Source organism: Berghia stephanieae, chromosome 10 (assembly GCF_034508935.2).
Source record: "Berghia stephanieae isolate SIO BIC M18660-M18661 chromosome 10, UCSD_Bste_1.3, whole genome shotgun sequence".
Taxonomy (NCBI): Eukaryota; Metazoa; Mollusca; class Gastropoda; order Nudibranchia; family Aeolidiidae; genus Berghia; species Berghia stephanieae.
The window spans coordinates 27,723,062-27,737,611 of record NC_088369.1 but is presented as its reverse complement, the minus strand read 5'-3'; positions in this window follow the sequence as shown (position 1 = coordinate 27,737,611).

Below are 14,550 nucleotides of genomic sequence, written 5' to 3'. Positions count from 1 at the left end.
TCGGCCTATCGGCAAGATCATAGCACAGAAACAGCATTGATGAGAATCACAAATGACTTGCTGCAAATTATTGATCAAGGAAAAACCACCCTCCTTAGTCTTCTTGATCTTTCGGCGGCTTTTGACACCATCGACCATGCCATACTACTTCGAAGGCTACAAGTTACTTTCGGCATATCAGGCACTGCTCTAAACTGGTTTGCATCATATCTTACTCAAAGAACTCAATCAGTTTCAATTGGGGAAGTAACTTCGTCAGAGCGTGACCTTCATTTTGGTGTACCTCAGGGATCCGTTTTAGGTCCAGTCCTTTTTGTACTTTACACTTCCCCTGTTGTGAGAATCTTAGAGCAACATTCTCTCGCTTACCATATGTACGCCGACGATACCCAGATATATAGCATGTGTTTGCAATCCGATATAGTTTCAAAGATAACTGTTTACGAACAATGCATCAACCATGTGATGAGATGGATGTCTGCAAATAGATTAAAATTAAATGGCGACAAGACTGAAGCCTTATTCATTGCTAGTTCAAATAATAAGACAGATCCATTTACACTGGCACTGACAATCAACGATAATGACAAAATACAACTCACAACATCAGCAAAAAATCTCGGCATCACCTTAGAGAGTGATCTGTCTATGAACAAACATATTAACAATGTGAGAACGAGTGCTATCTGCATTCTAAGAAATATCAGAACAATCAGACCATTTATTAATAGGGAAACTTGCAACAAATTGGTAACATCTTTGATATTCCCGAAAATGGACTACTGCAATGCACTGTTTGTTGGTCTCACAAAGGACAAAATAAACAAACTCCAGAAAATACAGAACATGGCAGCCCGCGTTGTACTGCAGAAAGACAGGAAAACTGCAGCTCCCGAATTACTACAGCAGCTGCATTGGCTGCCAGTGGAACAGCGGATTAAATATAAATCTTCAACTATCGTTTTCAAATGCCTGGAGGGCTCGTCACCAGCATATCTCTCAAACCTCGTTGAACGGTATAACCCACAGCGATTGCTTCGATCAACGAACGACCTCAAATTGAAAACACCCCGCTGTGGAGTGAAGGCTGGTGAACGCGCCTTTCAGCATTCTGGTCCAAGGTTGTGGAATTTACTACCACTAGAGATACGTTCTTCGTCTTCACTAGAGGAATTCAAGCGTCAATTGAAGACATTCTTATTCCGACAGGTTTTCTTTTGATATGTGTATAATTAGCGTTGTTCGTGTACTATGTTAGGGCTTAATGATTAAGTTAATCTATGTTATGCGCCCAGAGCCCTCCTGATGAAGGGATGTTTGGCGCACTATAAATCTATACCATTATTTATTATTATTATTTCAATGTTAGTAACACCTTTAGCAAAGGTGAAAGTGACCATTCTCACGGCAGCACATAATATTTATTATATTATTCAAGATCGCCACTAAGGCGGACCTTCCATATACCACACAAGGTACACATCACACAGAACGTCCGTAAATATCATTCTGAGGGCTTTGGTGCTCCCTCCATAGGACACGCGACATCAACGCACGGCGACACGCGACATCAACGCACGGAGTCTTTCTTGTTGTTTTTAGCCAGCCGTTTTTATGAGTAGTTCTCACTCAACTTTAGATAGCGAAGATGACGTCACTCAGGTCATTGTTATTGTTTTTTTGCCATCCGCGTTATGAGTACTGCTCACTGAACTGTATTAACCTGACTATAGATAGTATGCGATTGGCTAAGAGGCTCATAACATTGCCATCCGGAAGTATAACGGACCAACACAGAAAATTGTGTGTATCCATGGACGTTTAAAGTCGAGTTAATACAGTTCAATGAGCATAACTCATAAACGCGGATGGCAAAAAAACAATAACAAAGACCTGTGTGACGTCATCTTCGAACTATCTATAAACGTTCTTGGATACACACAGTTTTGAGAGTTGGTCCGTTATACTTCCGGATGGCAATGTTATGAGCTGCTTAGCCAAGAGCATACTATCATTGCGGCATCGACGGTACGGTCGCCACGAAGTAAACAATACACTTTCTTTCTTCATCATGGATTCCTCTGATAAAGATACTCTTAAGTTAATCATACCAAAGAATAGAAGAGGAAAGAGAAAAACGCATCATTATTATCATCATCATCATCATCATCATCATCATCATCATCATCATCATCATCATCATCATCATTAGACAAGCGTCCTATCTTAATGATAATAAGCAATTGCTATTGTCCTTTCCTGGTCGATAACTCAGTTGGTAGAGCACTCGTTTGATACGCAAAGGGACCGTGATCGATTTCGGGTGCAGTCGAGATTTTTTTTTTCCGATTCCCCCTGTCCACCCAGCAGTGATTGGGTAGCTGCTAGCTGGATCTGCTAGATCTCCGGAAAGTACTTTGCGATAGACAAGCGTCCTATCCAAAGGATAGCAAGCAATTACTATTATCCGTTTCACGCCTTAGAGCCCGGGACAAATTCTGGCTCCATTGGTCTATTGGCTCTGAAGGAATTCTACTACTACTACTACTACTACTACTACTACTACTACTACTACTACTACTACTACTACTACTACTACTACTACTACTTATTACTGTTATCATTATTATTATGTCTTGTTATTATCATCAGTATCATCATCATTGCCATTTTTATTTTTATTATTTAAAATATGCTCACCGGCAAGTAAACATTTCCTGTCAAAATCTTCCCAAACTTGTTTTCGTTGATCCTTGTGATATTCTGGGTTCTTGGGTCCCAAAGAAGGGGCCGGTCTCTAACAAATTCAATAACTTTCTTTTTGTAATCGTCCACCTTGACTAAACGGGGCACAAAAAATGAGCAATGCTACAAACGGCGACATGCTAGATTCTTTTATTACGGCTGTGTTGTGCTCCCTATGGAGGGGCTTCTACAATTTACTTCTTGTTCGTTTGTCTCATGTGTTGTATACTTTTGTGAGCCATTTTTTATGAGTAGATCTCATTAAATATCAGGTCCCAAACTTCAATAATTTTATTTCTTTAGTCGTTCATCCTGACAAGACGCAACACACACAAAAAAAAAAACAAAAAAAAAACAAAAACAAACAAACAAACAAACAAACAAACAAACAAAACGAACAAATGGAGACAGACTAGTTTTGTATCGTGTTGTCTATGGAAGGTTTTTTTTCTTCTAATTTCTTGTTGTTACGTTCGTTTGTTTCATGTGTTGTGTGGTTTGTGTTCGCCTTGTGTGGTCTGTGGGGAGTCCACCTAAAACGACAAAGTCAAGAATAGCCTCCCGATGAAATCGAAACTGCTTGAACACGACTTTTAGTGTCGCTGGCCACCTCTAGGGTGTGTGTAGAATCCCTCAATACACGGTTTCGGTGGATCGTTCGACTTTGTCGACGTTATGAATAATGTATGCCGCCATTATCTTCCCAGAGGATTTAGTCCATCGAAATAGGCGGCCCAAATTCAGTCCATCTAGTCCTGCCTTTGGGCCCGGTCCGGTCTACGGTCAAGTCAGAGTATGAATACAGGCATAACTGAGTTTAGGTCGGCCCATAAGAATTGAGCCCCGGGCCCGTTGTTATGAACATCGGACTAGCGCTTAGTCTCTGACTGTAGTAAAATAAATCGAATTTTATGTGAGATGACCAAGTAAGTCCCAGACTAAAATCATGGAACATTCGGACTAAGTTTGGTCAAATGTTAGTCATTTGCTGAGGTTGGACTTCAAGCTTAGTTTGAGACTAGTTACTAGGATACATCATAGACGTCGAAAAGATATCAGCTATTTTTAGATTGAGAGAGCTTCGATTCGGAAGGAAAATACGTCGGTTAAGCATGACAGAGGCTTTAAAAAACTGTAAGATAAGTGCAGATCATCAAAATTATACATTTTTGTGAGTAAAATCGAAAAGAAAAAAAAAAAAAAAACACCCGTTAATCAGTCTCGCGAGTTGCGTTTGAATGGGGACTCAAAGTCGAAGGGTTCGCTTCAACGAACAAAAAAGAAAAGAAAACACACACACACACACACACACACACACACACACACACACACAAACAACGATTAGAAGGTATAGTGGAGATAAAAGTTATTCTGGCATTGTAACTGACTGAAATAATGTGATTCATCAGAACACGCTTTCTGTTTTGTTTGGTTTTTGGGATATTCTTTGTTTTTTGTTTCAATTTGTTTGAGTTTCAATTAAACTTTCATTGGCCTAAATATGGACTTGACCATGGATATCGTTGTAGTCTGATCTGTCGACAGTCAACATCACGTGATCATGGCAATAGTAAGTTTAAATGTTTCCCTTCGCTTCAAAACGGTATTAAGTCGGGTTGGTTAAGATTTTGAAAATAGAATTTATAGCCAGAAATATCAGACTTGAGTAGAGTTTATATGATGTATTGAGGAGAATGGATACCATATTTTAGGGAGGTAATGCTAACGATTTATAATTTTGACTGGTTTCACATTAAATTCGGCTTTTAAGCACTTGGTTCGTTCCGACATAATACCGTTTTGAGATAATGCGTCACAAATATGAAACGGAACAAACTATTATCTTTGCTAATTTCCTCTTCAGAAATATTTTGCGTTGAAATTATGAAGGCTGTTATCTTACCCGCCATCGTGTACTGGAGAGCTTGAAGTCACCAGTACAAAATAGTAAAATAGCCGAATTAATCACCGTTCTTACAATGCCCACTTACAGATTGTATGAAGTTAACGTCACTCAGGTCTTTGTTATTGTTTTTTTTTTTTTTTTTTTGCCATCCACGTTTATGAGTCCTGATAAGCACGAGATCAATTTTGGTTTCTGATTTGATCATTTGGTGATACCCACGTTGACGTATTATGTCTTTGTGTTGAAAGATAGTCCCAATTATGACCATTTTTTTAATAATTATTTTGTGTGCAAAATTCACGTAGGTCTAATCTTTCTTCGTTGTCATTCCTTTTTCCTAATCCGTGCTCACTAATCATTCTTTCGTACTCCTCCTCCATGTGTGTTCTCCTTTCCAGAATGTACCAATAATATTTCTCCAGTTGCTAATCTAGTTTTTCCTGCATCCCTCAGTCTGCATTCACCGATACCAAGAATATCCATTGAATAACTTTATCTTTCTAGCAACCAGTGTAGCAGCTCCTGCCCGATGCATGCAGCTCACATTCCAAAATCCAACGTGGTTAGGCGTCATGATGGATATAGTCGGTCTATGGGCTTCCTTCAGCCCATTGTCAGAGGCTATCCTCACTCGGCCCGAGGTAACAGGTTTCTTCTGTTCATAGTTTCTGTAACTGTTGATGAACCGCATATAGTGATAGAAATTAAAAAGTACAATATTGTTAATATTACTCTCTCTCTCTCTCTCTCTCTCTCTCGCATGTGTGTGTGTGTGTGTGTGTGTGTGTGTGCGTGTGTGTTCTGAGAGGAACTGCTCAAAGGTCACTGCCGATGTCATTGTCATATATGTATTGCAGTCGAGTCTGCTTAATCGCACACCCTCAGGAATTCTTGATAGTGTGTCGATTAAGCGGAGAAGCTAAAAAATAACATCTAACTCTAACATCCAGCTTTCATGTGCCATTCATGTAGGACCTTCCCCTCTGAGTTTTCTACGGGCATGGAACCGTAATGTTCAAGACATGGCTTTAATAGAAGGGTTTTTTAAATGTTGTTTTTGGTTTGGTTTGGTTTGGTTACTTTTTGTTTTTGGCTGCTTAATTTTTGTTTTATTATTTTATTTTTTGAGTGGGCGAAGGGTTTCTTGTTTTATTATTATTATTACTATTATTATTTTTCATGTTTTATCGACAGAAAATGTGACATTAGAGTTTGTCAGAATAGTAATCGTGAAGCGTTCACTGCTTTCTATTCTGTGCAAGCTGTTTATAAACCCTTATCCACAATCTCGCCAACATTGGCAAATCATCTGTATAGCATTCGTCTTGGATGAAGCGGCTTAGTTTGTCCGCCATGTCAATTTTTTCAGTTTTTGTCAGGGGTTGTGTGTCATATTCCGATGGACTCATCCTCATTTTCGTTATCCAGGTGTTGTCTTTTGTGTAGTTGAACGCAGTCCAGTAGCTCCTGAGATTTCAGTTCACCGCTGTTTGTTGTCCATCAAGATGGAATCAAGGTGTAGCGATGAAGCGGAGCGGAGTAGGTATACGATTAAGCGGAGCGAATATATAGAAAAAAAAAAATCCGTTTTTCAGGAATGTGTAGCGTATATACGGAGTGCACACCAGTAAAAAGGAAGAAAATGGGATAGTAATTTTTTTTTCAAAATTTACAATTTGAGAAAAAGTAAGACATGGGGACTGGTTCGAGTAGAGAACAGATGAAGATTCCCCAAGAGCACACTATCAGTCTCAAAGTCTCATACCGACTTAACCACAGGGACCAACTAAAAGGAATACACTCAAATGTTTATAAATCAAAATTCCAAGGAAAAAAAATGTAACAAAACATTACTGAGAGATGATTTACAAGGAAATATTTTTGTTTTTAAGGGTTTTACAGCGCTAGCAACACATTAATTTAGGTCATATCAGCGCCAGTAAAAAGGAAGAAAATGGGATAGTAAACAAGTTCTAGAAATAAATTAAAGCACCAAATAAAAAGTAAGACAAAGGGTAATTGGTTCAAAAAGAGAGCAGGTGTAGATTCCAAAAGCATTCTATCAGTGTACTTACTTTGAGATCACCAAAATGTCTCATCCTAACATAAACACAGGTCCCCACTAAGAGGAACATACTCAAATGTTTACAAATCATATGTAAAAACAAAAATAATAAAGTGCATAACAGAGAGAGATGATTTACAAGACAAAAAATATCATCTCCCAAAACTATATATTTGACTGTTTCCCTCCAAGCTAAGGACTCCGGCCAGGGCCATGACAAAACTAAGTAATCTCATTCCGAGACAAAGACATGTTGGAAAATAGATACAGGGGATAGAAGACACAGCAAGTGACATCCTGCCCACTATGGGGGATCAAAATACCCCACCCACACACTAAATTCTTGATCTCTTGAGTTAGACTCAAGAGTAGTAGTCTCCTACTCCCCAATTCGTCAGCTTAGATCATTTGAGATCCAACTACCAAAAGTGCCACAAACATGACTTACTAATTTCGCAATAGATCTATAAAGCAGGACTCGGGACCTTCCGGGTGGAACTTGCCTCCTTTATCTTGACCTACACATGGTTTGGAACCCCTTGTAAAGCACTTTGAGCATATTTTGTGGATATTGCAGAATATTCAATTAAAAAAAAAAGTTTTAACAGCGCTTGCCACACTTAAGGTCACTTCAGTATTGAATTTGTTTTTTTTTTTTTTGTTTTTAAGGGTTTTACGGCGCTTGCAACACATTTAGGTTATATCATTGTTTTTTGTTTGTTTTTTTTTTTGTTTTTAAGGGTTTTACGGTGCTTGCAACACATTTAGGTCATATCAGCGCCAGTAAAAAGGAAGAAAATGGGATAGTAAAAAGTTCTAGAATTACAATTAAAGAACAAAAGAAAAGGTGAGACAAAGGGGAATTGGTTCAAATAAGAAACAGATGTAGATTCCAAGAGCACACTATCAAAATACTTAGTTTGAGATCACCTAAAAGTCTCATCCAGACACAAGCACAGGTCCCGACTAAGAGGAATACACTCTAATGTTTACAAATCATTTATAATATCTATACAAAAACATAATACGGTGCATAATAGAGAGATGATTTACAAGGAAAAAAATATCATCCCCCAAAACTAACTTCACAATTTGACTGTTTCCCTCTCAACCAGGGCCAGGACAAAACCAAGTAATCTCATTCCAAGACAAAGAAAGAAAGCATGTTGGAAAACAGATATAAGGGGATAGAAGACACAGCATGTACCTCTCTGCCCACTATGGGAGGTCAGGATCCCCACCCAGTAGGTTATATCAGCGCCAGTAAAAAGGAAGAAAATGGAATAGTAAAAAGTTATAGAATTAAAATTCAAGCACCCAAGAAAAAGTAAGACAAAGGGGAACTGGGAACAAATAGGGATCAGATGTAGTTTCCAAGAGCATACCATCAATGTACTTAGTTTGAGATCACCTATAAGTCTCATCCGGACACAAGCACAAAATCCAACAAAGAAGAATACACTCAAATGCTTACATTATACATTAAAAATAACAACTATAATAATACATAACAGAGAGATGATTTACAGGGGAAAAAATATCATCTCCCAAAACAATAACTATGCATTTGACTGTTTCCCTCCCAGCCAGGACTCCAACCAGGGCCAGGACAAAACCAAGTGAACTCATTCCAAGACAAAGATAGAAAGCATGTTGGAAAACAGATATAAGGGGATAGAAGACACAGTATGTTCCCCCCCCCCCCTGCCCGCAATGGAGGTCAGGATCCCTACCCAGCTTCAGCATTGAAGGAAAGGGAAAACGCTACACAAAACTAAAGGACAGATTTAGATTTAAGCTCTTGCAACACTCCTGGATCACAGGAATAGGAAAGGGAAGACAAAGGGGAGAGGCCACAAGTAGATCCAAGTCCAAGTCTCATGCACGATGGCATGGGATCCTCGCCAATAGTTGTTTGTTTGTTTTTAAGGGTGTTACGGCGCTTGCAGCACATTAAGGTCATATCAGCGCCAGTAAAAAGGAAGAAAATGGGATAGTAAACAAGTCCTAGAAATAAATTAAAGCACCAAAGAAAAAGTAAGACAAAGAGGAATTGGTTTAAAAAGAGAACAGGTGTATATTCCAAAAGCATATTATAAGTGGACTTACCTTGAGATCACCAAACTGTCTTATCCTAACATAAGCACAGATCCCAACTCAGAGGGACAAGCTCAAATGTTTACAAATCATATATAGTATGTAAACAAAACAATACAATGCGCAACAGAGATAATTTACAAGACAAAAAATATCATCTCCCAAAACTATACATAATTTGACTGTTTCCCTCCCAGCTAGCATATCCGGCCAGGGCCTAGAAAAAAAACCCAAGTAATCTCATTCCAAGACAAAGGCAGAAAGCAGGATGGAAAACAGATATAGGGGGATAGAAGACAGTAAGTGCCTCCCTGCCCACTATGGGAGGTCAGGAACCCCACCCAGCAATAGCTCTTTATACAAATATTAATCAGATGTGACACAGAGGAAAAAAAATAAACTCACTCGCATCACTTCCACAACCATTACCCTCAAAGTCAAAGTGAGATCCCATGCCTTTGCTTGGGCCAAATTCACATCAACTTACTCCAGACAAGGAGAGAGAGGGACACGGTAGGGAACAGATGACCCTACCTAATAGCTCCATAATCCACTAACATATTCATTTCTGAGCTTTGGACCTCCCATAGTCCACTAACATATTCATTTCTGAGCTTTGGACCTCCCATAGTCCACTAACATATTCATTTCTGAGCTTTGGACCTCCCATAGTCCACTAACATATTCATTTGTGAGCTTTGGACCTCCCATAGTCCACTAACATATTCATTTGTGAGCTTTGGACCTCCCATAGTCCACTAACATATTCATTTGTGAGCTTTGGACCTCCCATAGTCCACTAACATATTCATTTGTGAGCTTTGGACCTCCCATAGTCCACTAACATATTCATTTGTGAGCTTTGGACCTCCCATAGTCCACTAACACATTAATGAGTTTATCTCCATGTCCATAGCATCTTGTTAAAGCTGGTAACAGTAATATAAGCAAACCAAGAACTCATTTTAAAAAAAAGGCTGACATCGCAATACTACACTTTATTATGCAATCAAAAAAGAGAAAAGTGATTCGTTATGGAACTGTCATACTCTTAAGCACAGAAGGTTGTTTTTTAAAATTATTATTTACTGATTTTAAAAAGTATATTTTTTTTTCATAATGAATGAAGACAACCTAAATTAACTATTTGCTATTTAGTTTTGATAAAATGTATTATAAAAATATATGGAGGTTAGGACATCACTTTTATGTCAAAAGCTGGAAAAAGGATGATTTGACAATCTGATATTCCAGATCAATAATGCTCTTGGACAATAATTTAATATGCTTACAAAATATTTCCTTCAGTTGCCGTACTCTTTTTGAGCATGGGGGGGGGGGGGGGGGGGGTGTTTCAGTTTCAGTTTTATCATTTTTATTTCACTGCAAAAAAATATCATAGGCTTAAAATAATGGGAAAACCTGTGCCTAAAAATATCAGAGGAAAAACAATATTGATTTATTATTTAATTAATTATGCCCTTCCACAACATCACGAGATATAGCCCAGGCATTACAGGAAAGAATAGAGATAATTCATCAAACAAGATGTCTGATGTCAACATGGATCACCCATGTTGTCCAAGTGAGCAAATTGGGGGTTAATAATATTGCCCACGGAAAAAAAAAACGAAAGCGCCTGAAGGGGGGCTGAAATCCAGGGCCTTCCAGGCCACAGTGCAATGCCTTAACCACTTGGCCACTTCTATTGATTTATACATAAAATAAAATTTCTAAATCATCTGTATTCCTGCTTGTATATATATATGACTCGCATTTTACAAACCCCCATCTTTTACAAACTAATTCTTAGGTACTGTTGCATTGTTTTGTTTTGTTTGTTTGTTTGTTTTTGTTTCTTTTCTTTTTCCTAAAGATGCTTTGTATCAATTTCATTCCTAAATGGAAACAATCTACAATGACATGGGTAAACTAATTTCCACAATTCCAAGGAGATTGTTATACACCAGTATGAGTTAACATATATGTGACCCATCGTCTCAAAATGGTATTATGTCGGAACAAACCAAATGCTTAAAAGCCGAATTAAGTGTTAAACTGGTGAAAAATATAAATTGTTGGCATTAGCACCCTAAAATATGGTATCTATTCTCCTCTATAAAACATACAAACTCAACACAAGTCTGATATTTCTGGCTATAAATTCAATTTTCAACATCTTAACCAACCCGACTTAATACCGTTTTGAGGCGAAGGGTCATATATATTATATATTTCCATAAAAAGAAAACGTTTTCCTTCAATGACAAGAGTTTGATTGCCGCCACCAAAATAGTATTCACAACACTCAGATCTTTAAAAATCAAAAAGAGAAGAAAAAGAAATGTAGACAGGTTTGAAATAATTAAAAATGAAGCTTTTGGTTTGGTTTTGGTTGAAAAGGAGTATCACAGAAATGCAATCATTATGAAACCAAGTGAAGACATAAAAAAACCCAACAAATTGAATTTAAATCAGTTAACATATTTAAGTATTTCAAATTAAAATCAATGTTATAACAACAGTTATATTCAAAGAGAACAAACATGGATCCCATCAATATTTGTGGAGAGACACATGCCAGGGAAGGCTTTAAATTTAAGTAGACGTTTAAGTATCTAGAGGTAAAAAATTAGATTATAATAAAAAAACTAATCTCTTATCACATTGACATTTGACTAAAATATTAACTGCTTTCTCTCATATAATTAAAGTCTTAAGTAGAAGTATGAATCATTACAGAATGAGACACAGCATTTTATGGCAGCTATCATGTAAGAGGGAATGTGTCCGGGGTGCTTTGACCTCAAGAGGAAGTCCCCTAAGGTTAAATAAACCCCCAACCCAGGCATCTTGGTCCCTATGTTGTAAAAATTTTTTTTTTAAAATACACATTTCACCACGGCACCACTAGATACTAGGCATTCCATGAAGGATTATAAATAATCCATCAAACACAATGTCTGATGTCAACAGGAATCACTCGTGTTGAGCAAAGTGGGGGTTAATAATCTTGCCTAAGGAAAAAAAAACGAAAATGCCTGAAGCAGGACTCGAACCGAGGAGCTTCCGGGTCAGAGTGCAATGCCTTAGTCCCTTCACCCTACTTTGTCAACTAAAACAAAATCATCTCCCGAAATAATGACTTACATCTGACAAAAAAGGCAGCATGTGCTATTTCAGTCATTTAGAGCCATACGGCCTGCAGAGTATAAGGCTATCCCGATTTCTGTAGTGTAAAATTGCGTGCTACTTGTTGGATAGGTTAGTCTAAATGGTGCTTTCCAGCAGAAATACTAGGCCAAGCTATCTAATCACTTCTGAGTGGTCAGAATAAAAGAGACCCAAAAAAAAACAACTAAATAAATGCAACATTTATTTACTTGGCTTTTGTATGACGCAAGACTAAATTTTAGGAATTAAAATACTATTGGAATCCTTTTAAATTTAAATGCAATCACTATGGTTGGGACAAATGGACTTCAAGGTTTAGTTGAGTATTTAAAACAACAGAAATACTAAAAACACTAAAAAGTTGCTTGGCAAATATTGATGAATATTGCACGACCCAATATAACAGTATGTATTGCACATTCAAAAAAATTAATAGAAACAGCCTAACTTATATCAACATTCTTACATTTTTTTTGGAAAAAAGCAATGTAGTTGACATCACTATTGTTTGCTTATTATTCGTTCCACTTTCAAGTGATGATTTATTTATTTTTATGAATTTTATCATGCTTGCCACTCTCTCAGGTCGTTTTTGAAGCAGGAAAATGTAAGATTATGAGATTTTCAAAATAGTTTTAGATAGAAGGGTTTATCTATGAATACACACGCGCAAGAAAAAAGACAGTAAAGAATAAATGAAGACCTTAAAGCAACCTATCTGGGTATCTGACTCAAGATTGCTTAAAGTCGTATCCAGTCACGGACAAAGGGTCATTGACAGTCTTGTCTCTAAGTATACAAAATAAAATAAATGCTTTATATCTACAAAAACTTCCAATTTTGAGCAAAGGAGAAAGTTTATCATGGAACTATCATTTATCAACAAGAATATGATATATCATACCACCAAAGTAAAAATGATATCATGCATGTTAGAAACAAAGAATCACTTTGGATGAGAGAGATTTTCAGGGATTAAACTAAAAAATAAGCAAAGCAGAGAAAATAATATCACCGCCATTAAGAACTATTTAGGTAATTGAAATATTGAAATGCAAAATTTAGAATAATTAATAAAATAATTCAATCGCCATGCAACATATAAATATATAAAAATATCAAACACTAATTAAGAAATGTATAATATCAAACACGAGGAACAGAGACCATAATAAAATTTTAACAATGAATTAAAATGTTTTTTTTTAAATACACCATTTGATGATTGAAATTTGTCCCTATTTGTAATACATACACTTGGTCCACGGGAATCTGGTTGTTGAGAGGAAGGTATCGTACATTTTGTCATCCTTCCTTTGAAGTCTCAGGTTAAAGAAATTTTGACAAGTTGAATTCGATATTTGAAGTCAACCATTTCTGGTTAAAATGAAAATTAGGTGTTCTGTCAAAATACATTTGATCTGTTCTCACCAACTTTGGCTAAATAGATTATAACAGGTTGACTTTATGACTGAGCTGCATTCAATCGATTGGGTAGTGCTGATAGTTTTCCTCCAATCCATGGAAACCCGCAATGTTGGAGTCATAGTGAGGGATTTCCTCCTTTAAAAAAAATATGTTTGCCCCAATCAATGTAGTACTGGCAGTGAGACTCTTGATGTGTGGTGCAACAAACCAAGTGCGCATTCTCACTCTCCACAAGTCAGCTAGATTATCAATGATAATTTATCTGCTCTAAAAGACGGGCTTAATGCACTAAAAATGGGGCTTAAAGACAATCGTTCAAAACTGTCCTCCTCTTTCACTTTTTGTCACAATCAACACTGATTGAGGTTCAATATTATTAATTTTAATAGCATCTAAAATCAAATATATATGATAAACATATTAATTATCTTAACGTATTGAAGTAGAACTGGTTTTAAAAATCTGAAACCCGGGATTTCAACAAGGAAATTTGCCCAGTTTTTTATGGAATGTGGAAACATGCTTGATGTTTATTACAATTTCTAAATCTTAAGTTTCTCACCTCCTTGTAAGTTTTGTCGGGCATTCAACTTTTATGAGATTTTAAATTAAACACCAATGAACACATTTTAGGTTACGGAAACCTGCAATGACAAGACCGAATTTCTATTATCTATTGGATATAATCAAACCATAGCCTTTGTAATTTTTACCAAGAAATAAGTGTCAGCGATGCAATCCAGGATTAATCCAAGTCACACTGTTGTTTCTTCTCTCTTTGTTAAAAAATGATCACATAATATTAGGTTACAGTAAAATCAAAGCCCAACTGCAGACGGTAAAAAGGTGAAAGTGAATACTAAACTGATAAAAGCTGTAGATTGTGAAAAGTATTGAACAAATATAAATATTACAGTTTTAAAACAAAAAAACTCCAAAAAAAACCCAACAAAACACTCAACAGCAAATGCTTCAGGATCAAAACCTTTCTTCAGCCAATGACAAAAACAATCAAAATGTATGAAGCAGTGTTTTAGTTGTTGGGTGAAGGAGGCCTTTGAGCCTAAAACATTCAATAGTCAGTATAATGTTGTTGGGTTTTTATTTTGAAGATGTTATATTCATAATTTGTTTA